Source organism: Hoplias malabaricus, chromosome Y, assembly GCF_029633855.1.
Source record: "Hoplias malabaricus isolate fHopMal1 chromosome Y, fHopMal1.hap1, whole genome shotgun sequence".
NCBI classification, from domain to species: Eukaryota; Metazoa; Chordata; class Actinopteri; order Characiformes; family Erythrinidae; genus Hoplias; species Hoplias malabaricus.
In genome coordinates, this window is record NC_089820.1 from 18339023 (window position 1) to 18349601 (window position 10579).

Here is a 10579-nt window from a genome sequence, read left to right on the forward strand (position 1 = left end):
TCTCCAATGTAACAGTCATAGTAGTAAATTAATACATATATTATTTTCTAAGCAATGGTTACAGACTGGCCTATTGAGCTTGTTAACCAATCAAATTTACTGATTAATTATGTACACATATAAGTAAACAAGAGGAGGGCTGACAAAGGTGCGTATGTGATGAACATGGCCACAGTACAAAGAATATTGTTCCTAAACCAAAGACTCCATTTGAGGAGACGCTGTAATCCATGAGGACAGGCAGTTCGTCTTCATGCAGTTCTCCATTTAAATCTGGACCAACTTTATTTCCCTGATGATGTGCTGTGTGACAGATACTGTCTGCCTAGGGATGAGACCATGGCTCTCCTTGGTATAGTACGGGAGAAGTTGACAAGTGTCACCAGGAGAAATTCTACACTTAGTCCACTTAGTTTCATGCAATTGGAAACATTCCTGGAATTGTTGGTGTGGTGGATGGTACACTTATCCCCATACACACTCCCAGCCTCTTCAGCCCTAATTACACCTGTCTGCACTGAATGTTTAAGTCATATGCAACCACCAAGGCCTCTTTACGGGCATTGTGGCCAAGTGTCCTGGATTTATTCATGACTCCTTCATTTGGGCCAGTTCTGAAGTGTGTCAGATGTCAAGGGAGGGTGCATTCACTGGTGGACATGTCCTGGGTGACAGCGGTTATCCACTCCGAAGCTATTTACTTACTCCTGTCCTGAATTCCCACACAGAGGCTGAGGAGTGATATAACATGGCACACCTCAGAACCCACAGTGTTGTGGAGAGAGCTTTGGGCATTTTCAAGTCATCAGGGGGTCTTTGGTGTTCACCAGAACGCAGCTGTGCCATAATTGTTGTATGTGCTGTGCTTCATAACATTGCAGTGCAGGCTGGCATACACCTTCCTGATGAGGAGAGTGAGGAAGATGATGAGGAGGGAGAGGAAGGACACATTCACTACATCCACATGTATTATTTTGAGTCTCTGGAGCATGAGGAGCCCTTTGACTAGGCTGTGGACTGGAAAGGCCAGGAGATGATCCAGGAGTGTTGCAGGGTGAAGAAGGTTGCACAGGAGATGTAGGTTGAGGTGGGGTAGATGGGAACCCGTTTAAACACACATCTACACCACCAGACATCCTTTCAGTTGCTGTTGGGCCTAGTATTCCAAAGGCTTTTTCCTGTTCTGGAGTAAGGGCTGGTGTAGATAACTGACCCCCACCAGTCTTAGTCCTCTCTTTCCTGAGTTCTGCTCCCTTTCTTTTAGCTTGACTAGAAAAATCATGCCATTTTGTCAGTGTAAATGGCGGATCTCATTGTTGTACTACAGGCACTTATGTTCCTGGCAGTGTCCTCCCATTTCTGCCCGTTCTCTTTATTTGTAGAACTTCCGCAAGCTTTGGAATATATTATATTTTGGGGTTTTTTTTTCTATTTCTTTAAGCATTTGGCTTAGTTCATCCAGGGAAAAATTCCAAACAAACAACAAATAATGCCCCACAGTTGAATAAAACCAAATAACATTATTCCAATGAGTGTGATATTCTGTTTGTGAATGTGTTAGTTTAACTTTTTCCAAATCTCAACTCTGTATTATTTGAAGTTATCATCCAATTCCTAGTTTTATCATTCATTCATTCATTCATTATCTGTAACCGCTTATCCTTCAGGGTCGCGGTGGGTCCAGACCCTACCTGGAATCATTGGCCGCAAGGTGGGAATACACCCTGGAGGGGGCGCCAGTCCTTCACAAGGCAACGCACACATTCACTCACACATCCGGACAGGTTTGAGTCGCCAATCCACCTACCAACGTGTGTTTTTGGAGCACCTGGAGGAAACCCACGCAGACACAGGGAGAACACACCAACTCCTCACAGACAGTCACCCGGAGCGGGAAACGAACCCACAACCTCCAGGTCCCTGGAGCTGTGTGACTGCAACACTTCCTGCTGCACCACCATGCCACGCTTTCTTATTTGGTAAATATTATTATTATTTTGTATTTACTGTGATTATATACAACTTTATACACGCACCACTCTTGCTGAGAAGGCATTATTTTAAATATATAGAATTATCTTAGCTGCTTATGACTTCTGCAGAGTACTGTAAATTATTTTTTTTTTGGTTTAAAAGCTTATGTGGTTCAAAAAATTGAGATTGTGAATTAGTGTTTTGCATTGATTTAATAGACTTTATAGTGATTGCTACAACTTCCCACTCAGTGGCACAGTGGTGCTGCAGGTTGTGTTACCATGTCACACAGCTCCGGGTTCTTGGGTCCTGGGTTCAAACCCTGCCTCGAGTCACCATGAGGAGTTTGTTGTCTTCTCCCTGCGACTGTGTGAATTTCCTGTAACTGCTCTGGTTTCCTCCCACAGTTCAAAAAGCAGATGTTGGTAGGTGGATTGGTTATTCAAAACTGCCAATTTGTGTGAAAGTGTGTGTGTGTGTGTCATGGACTGGTGCCCTGTCCAGGGTATGTTTCTTTCTGGGTCACAGATACGCTCGAGACCCACATTCTCACTACTGCATTCTTTTTTTTAACTTTTTCTTTTAATTACTATAATCTTAATAATGCTACGAGGGGAGAGTGGACCCAATTTTTTAATGTTTCATTTATGCCTTTTGAAAGTGATGCACATCTGTATGAGAAGTCAATTGTGGCAGACTATGAGATGAGGACAGATTCAGAGCTGTTATTGCTCTTGGGAAGAAATCTTGGACTATAGGTTTGCATTTAGATGGAAATAAATCAAAGAGACATTAGCATAAGTGGAGGCTTTGCTGATGCTGGGTACTCTCCTGAGCCAGTGTGAGCTGTAGATATCTTCTGAACTGAGACATATATCCCAATACTGTACACACAGAAGATGAGCAGCTGCAGAGCTTTCCTGTCAGCTGCTATACAGCTGAGATACCACACAGAGATTTAGTGTGTTAAGATATTCTCTGTAATGCATTGGTTAGAGGTCACCAGCTCAGGAAACCTGAATGATACCTAATACTTTAAATGATGTTGTGCCTTTTTGATAAGTGCAGTAGTGTTAGAGGAACATGGGAGGTCCTCCTAAATGTGAATGACAAGAAATCTGAAGCTGGACACCCTCTCCTGTCAGTTTTTTCACTGTTGAGGGACAGGTTTTTCTCTGAGCACCAGCTAAGTTCAGCACCTGTAAAGAAAAAGTAGAAAACTTTGGCTTAAAATTCATTCCCTCTTTTCCACCAGTACTAAGTTATGTTCTTAGGGACAGGTGGGTTTGCAGACTTATCACTTAGTAATCATCAGACAGGACATGTCAGGACCCTGATCCTGACTTCAGGCATTTAGGACCATCACCAGAGTCAGAAACAGGTTGAAGACTTTTATGAAGACCTATGCCCTGTGAAGTCCACCTCTTCAAAGCAGTTCTAGATTTGTGAGTGGCTCCCTCAGCCTGTACTCTGCCAATTTTACTGCAGGTTTGTTTTTCTGAAAGATGTATAAGTCTGTGATCTTTAGAGTTTGAGCCTTTGGTGGAACACTGCACATGGTGGACATTTTGATCGTGAAGAACTAAAAAATCAATCGGCTTCAAAGACTGAACTTTGATCAAATGAATGTGAGTGGCTGAAAAATAAAGTGTTGACACATTGAAAACAATGGATATACTCAAAAGTACTGATATACTTTATATATAAATGTCAGTGAAATATACGGCAATGTTTAAATATGTGTTGCTTTGGAATTAAGCACAAAAGAGGACAGCTAAGCTAAACAGAATGAGTAGTTTGCATTGTTTTGTAAAAATATACCAAAACAAATACATGGGCATTTTCCTTATATAAAAAATAGAGACATGAAAACAAGTGTGTCTTTGTACTTACTTATTGTGAAAAGAAAACACAATTGCAATTTTGGAAAATGTAGTACTGTAGTAGATTTCAATTAAATGTTTTTTTGGATGGTACAAATGATTGTGTTTTTAAAAAATAATAATATGGAACTTAGGGGCCAGTATGAAGCTATCTAAACGTATTAATACTAAAAGTATTATTCATGAAATAATTGGCAACAAATTTAACTTACACTTAAGACTGTCTAAAGATCTTAGTTCAAGAGAGACAGGAGGGGATGAAGAAAAGACTCCCATCTATAAGAACTCTTATGACACATTCCTTGCTTTGACTGCAGAGTCTTGAAAAAATACACACTCTTAAGCTATTCTTTCTCATGCATTTTCCTCAGATTTAGTGGTTAGTGTTGGTTAGTTCAATCATACTTTTACCAGTCCTTCCCCATGAGGTCAGAGGTCATGAGCCGGCTGGACACTGGGCTGATGGAACACTGCTAATTTATTCAGAAAGTGTCTCCCAGCTTTGCTGGAGGTCTCCACTGTTTGAATAAAAGATTTACATCTGAACAATTCTCCCAAGCACACATAAAGCATAAACATAGTTAGAGTTAAATGCTATAAGAATAATAATGTTCTAATACATGAACCAATGTGTTATGATGCATTTTAATATATGCCCAGTATGATCACAGGAGTGGTTCTGTGTGTAATAATACACATGTAATCCAACCTTTCATTTCATTATTTCTTTCCTGGGTACTTTTTACTAGAAAAATACAGAAAGGACACCTGAACAGTCAAAGCTTACAATGGTTCTACAAAGTAAATGTGGTCACTTATTAGCTGCTTGTACTCAAATCTGTTCCTCAGTTCATAATGGGTTTTTCAATGGGTTTTTAAATATTTAAGTAAATACATATTATTAATGATACTCTTCTGTAGTGTGATCATTGGATCTAAAGACTCCCTTGAATTTATTGGAGATACCATTATGCACAGGACACCAACAGCTGGCAATGTATTCTTTATGTAGTCTTTAACGAAATTAAACAACAACAAAAACAACAATAATTAAAAGCAATATTATTAGTATTATTATGATTAACCATACCACTAATAATTTAAATAATAATAATAATAATAATACAGGTTTTAAATAACACAAAATAATGTTATTAAAGTGTTTATAATGTTGTAATACTTATTGTAATTCACTAACAAAATGTGGTTATTCACTAATAAAATTTGTTTTTGTATTCTATATTTACATTTTGAATTTAAATAACAATGACAACAGTAATATTTGCCTATTTTTACATTAACAACATAAGATATATGTACATTGTTATTAAAATATTTCAATGTTGTAGTAACATGTATATTATATTTTATTAATGTCTTATTATTTCTAAGAAAAACAGCAATGATATTCAGAACAGTTGTGTTTTGTTTGCTAGTTGTTGCTAATGTGCGCCTATAAAAATACTCCATTTACAAACTGTTAATGAACAACTCCCTTTGTAATGGAGTGTCAGGTAATCCTTTTGTACGAGGCTCTTTCTGGGCGCAAGAGAGAAAAAAAAAACAGAAAAGGAGGGCAACGTCACTGGGGCGCACAAAGCCTAATGGCACAGAGATGCACAGTGCTGGATTGTAATTGCTTTAGAGCAGAAAATAGCCTTTAGTGTCTTTAGAGGGGGCTGCTGGTCCGCGCGCAGCTGCTGGGGAGCGCGAGCTGAAAGAGAGACGGCGGAGATTCATCACCACTCTCTCCATCACACAATGACCATTTATCACCGCGGCGCTGGCGATGGTGGTGTTCAAATCTCGTACCAGGCGACCACCAGCCCCACTCCAGCTCTAGCCTTAGTCTCTGCACCTCTTTTAAATGGGACTTGCTCAGCATCTTGGTCTCTCTCTCTCTCTCTCTCTCTCTCTCTCTCTCTCTCTCTCTCTCTCTCTCTCTCTCTCTCTCCTGTTGCTCAGTCTCTTCATACTGGATCATTTTCTGGATTTTTTAACCTCAGGTTTTCCTCTTGGTGGTCTTTAAGTGGACTTCGAAGATATCACCCATGCTGCGTTTTTTTTATTTATTTTTTTTTTACCTGGGATGTGCAGAGGAACTTCACATGCTACTTACTGCCATTTTAGTTCAAACGCCAAACCTCCAGCACTCTAGCTTGGCTAATACCCCTGTCCAGACTGGAGAAACCGCAGAGCTGAAAGCAATTCAACATCGTGGTATTCGGTCCTCTGTTCATGGATGGATTTGAAGCTGACGAAGCTGATTTTTATGTGGCTTTCCCGCGCTGCGGTGAAGGAGTAGCTTTACAGGTGCAGAAATGGCGAACGGCTTCTGTGAGCTATGCTAACGGTTAGCCCGCGTGCTGCAAATGAACGTTGTCACTGCGACCGTTGGAGAAAATGTTACAATTTAACGCGACGTTTACCAAGCTGCTATTCTAATGACATGTTTTAATTTTTAAACTAAAGAATTTATCTCCAACTAAATGAGTGTTTCTGGCTTTAGAACAGAGACGAATTAATGTTATCAATTTTCTGCAGTTAATTTCTTTAGAAATCATTATTTTTTAGAGATGATTATTTCAATATTGATTTAAATACGGTGTTTATAACTGATGTGCTATTACTTGCTCATTTTAATAGTAAAATACCATGTTTTTATTTAATCAACGAGCAGTGTACTTAAAACAGGGCTAGGCTTGGGAGAACAATAATTTAACACATTATGTCTTTTTATTTATTTTTTTTTTCAAATTATTTTAATATGAGGTAAATTATTCCAACAATATTTCAGCTCATTTATATGTAGGTTTATCGGATTCTGTGTCATAAGGCCTGATTTACTTGTTAGTGCATCAACCCGTAAGAACAAATTTGCAAATGTCGTTTTAAATAACAGTCTAATGTTTTTTGTCGCCTACGTGTCTGCTGTTTATATGAGCCCAAGCTACTGATTGTCCAAACGCAATTCTTGTGAAATGTCAAACGTTAAATCGAGAATTGTGCATGGACATCTGTTGCTGTAGGTTCCCACACATCTGCTGCACGCTATAAATCCTCAGAGTGCTTCGGCTCAGAACACCTGGAGTTAATGGTTTATTATATTTTACATCAGTCTTACTCAGGACTAAATTTGGTGTTCGATTAATAAATGTTCATATTTCACTGCTTTTTACTAGTGTCCAAAAATCATCAAACCAATAAAATTGTATAGAAAACATAACTTTTTTTTCCCCCAGCACGTAGTTTTCTGACATCAATTTAAAACGTTTGTGAAACCATTTATAAATCCATTATGAAGGATGAACTGGTCAAATGAGGGTTCTCAAGCAACAGATGAAAATAAAAATCTAATATACACGAAGATTCACAAGCTCAGATTTTCTTTTTGTTCCTCAAAGGCTTAACATTGTTTTATAAATAACAAAAATACAATATGTCCATTTCTGTGTATCTACGTTTTTTATTTATTTAGTTTTTTTGCTTTTATTTTTTAAGATATTGACAGACTTAATTATCATTTAATATATGAATTGTGTTTTCTTGTGAAAGTCACTAACAGGTTATTGTACTTTATTAAATATAAAATAAGAGTTTAAAAACAGTTTTTAAAAATAAAGACATTATCTTACTTTTGAGGTGACATTTTACAAATTAATCTTGTTTCATGTCTTAAGCCTCTCTAAAGGAATACTGCTACTCTAAAACCTAAGCCTAAAATGCTTGACGTGGTAACATGCAATTGACTTGGTGTTACTGAACCCAAATATTTTAAATAATTTTCATCAGTTGAACTCACGAACGATTTATATACAATTAATGAAAGCTAAAAATACAAATTGTAAGAAAAATCCTGTTGGGTCAGATTTTCAGTAGGGGGCGATTGGACGGTTTTGTCATATTTATTTGTTTGAATAGCAAGGACCAAAGACTGGAAGGCTGGCTAACAATGACATGGCGTGTTAATCCAATCGGATTAAACGAGATTAGGACTATACACACTTGGCAAGGCTTTTGATTACAAAAAAGAAAAAGAAAAAAGAAAAAGAAAAAAGTATAACAGGACTGAATGTACTGAATGTATACATTTTGGTAACAACACCATGTAAAGCAGTTTATTTTATTTTATATTTGCATATTATTTTCGTATTATTTTATTTTGACACCTTATGATTTGTGCTCCTCAGGCAGGTGAAAGTGGTAGTGGCATGACAGACAAATTCATTAAACAATCTATTTCCTTATTTGTGTTTTCATTTATTGGTTATATAGTTTTAATGTTTCTTAGAAAAGCAACTCTGTTAACATTTAAACATAATCATTTTAAAGCGTTTATTCTTATATGCTTTAAAATGAGCCTTATCAAAGTTGCATTAACTACACAATCGAAAGTAACACTTACAATGCCTTGAAATAACTGGGATACAAATTTTTATCTGGGAAACAAATGCATTTAAGTTATATATATAATATGTAAATATGAAACAGGTTTTTGCAGTCATGGATTATTTAAACCTGATCGTGTGTGCGAGTTACTGGTATCGATGCATATTTTATTACTGTTATTCTTAACAGCCTTTATAATAATAAATTAATTCTAATGATAACATTTAATTGGAAATTACTCTGAAGCAGCCCTGCATTGGACTGTTGCCCTGTACCGGGTGTTTTTCTGCCTTCTGCTCAATGGCTCCGGACCCACCACGACACTGAACAAGATGAAGTCGTATGAAGAATATGAATAAATGAATAATGGAATGAATAAATAAATTACCCTGAAACACACAAAAACAAACTAATGTCTGATATTGAAAGATTAAAACCCTGAATCTAGTTATAGATTGAAATACCCATACATTATTTTCGCCACAAATCAGTAAGTATCAAGCTGAAATAATTAAACAGTCACTTTAATTTCTTTTAATATAATTATTGTATGTTTTATATGATTAACCTATCCCCCCTTGAACATTCATTGTGAGCATTATTCATTAGTTGACCTGATGGGATTGCTGTCATATCCACCACTTACAATTTATTTTGATTATTATTAAAGTTAAAACAGGCGTCTCCTGTAGGTCTGGGAAATATAGCAAAAATCACACAATAGGAAATCACACAATATATATATTTTTAAACTACCATCAGAAATACAATAATTATTCAGTTTTTTGAACTAAATGTCTTTAAACCTCTTTCAGCAGGTCTAATTACGTAGTTTTTTTAAGGATATATACATATATATATATACTGCAGCTGACAACTGGTCAGACAACTGACAACTGTAGACAGATAATCCAGAATTATTTAAGTGAATTCAGAATATTGTAATTAATAAAAAAGCTTGTCTTTAAAAGCAAGGACATTATTATTATTATTATTTTAAAAAGCCATTTTTGTGCTTGTTACTTCTTTGCATCTGAGATAAAAGGCATGGTCTTAAGACATTAACACAGAGTGAAATGAAGCTCTCTCAGAGGTTGTTCTTCAGGCATGCTGCACAGACTTGAAAGGTTTATGGCCTCATTGTGTGGAAAGAGTCAGTGAGTTGAAATGAGAAGCTGCTGCTGTGCAAGTGGAATATGCTCTTATCAGTGGGACTACTTTTCCTGAGAGCAAATGAAGCAATATATCATCTGTAGAGAGGATTGTGACAATGTCAAAGACTTTTTCTTTTCCTTCGTTTTTGGAGGGTGCGGGTGGGGGGTGGGGGTGGTTCAGGATTCTCCCAGGCTTGGAGGCTTATCAATCATTTTTAGGCTAAGGCAAGAGTGTCCCATCTTCTCCCATGTCCTTGAGAGGCCCATGTCCCCTACTGACCACATAGAGGCCAAGGGCATCTTGGCTGCCCCTTGGAGCCCACTCCCAGCATTCCCTCCTCCCTTCACCCTTTGTCCACCTGTTGTCTTGGAGACTCCACTGCCACCGAGACCACCCATTGTTGTGGTGAGAATGGAGATGAAGCGGCATGCAAGCCCTCAGTGATCGCAAAAGGGATTGATACGGTGAAAACCTGTATTGTGAGCAAAATAGGATATTGTTTATAAAAGAGCTTAGGAAGGATGTCCAGTGGTGTCAAACTGTGTAAATATATTTTAAGTTGTGCTTCTGACCACAGGCCTATTAACTAAACCCCCAGAGAACACACTGGCCCCTGGATGGAAGAAACTGAATGTCAATAGTTGTCTTGCGTCATTTTAACAGTAGGTCTGGTGGAGCTTTGACCAGAGGGAAGCAAAAGTTGGCTTTGCCAACTGTCCCGAATGACTGCACCCCAAAAGGATTTCCCTCTTTGTGGTGATTGTCCCTCGTCCCTGGCCCACACATGGCCTCCTCCAGCCCCTATCCCGCCCCTCAGCCGGCCGCTGGCTCTCCCCTGACCCTGGCCACGCACATGAAAGCCCCATCAGCGCTGTGACCAGCCAAATTTACAAGTGAAAGGGAGCCAATAATGGAGCGGTTAGGGAGAAAATGAGCAGACAGAGGGGAGCTCACAGATGTTGAGGGGGGTGCTGTAGGCCATTGTTGCCAGGGGGAGGCGGTGAGGTGCCTTTTTAAACCTGATTTGGATGGGGAGAGGTGTCCAAATGGAAGGGCCAGAGGCCAGGCGAGGACAGCAGTCCTGGAGAGCGTGTGAACCAGGCCGTGGGGGTCAAACCAAGTGTGGAGAAAAGGGAGTGGGGGGTCATTTTGTTATTATCTCGGTCGGCTTTTTTGTA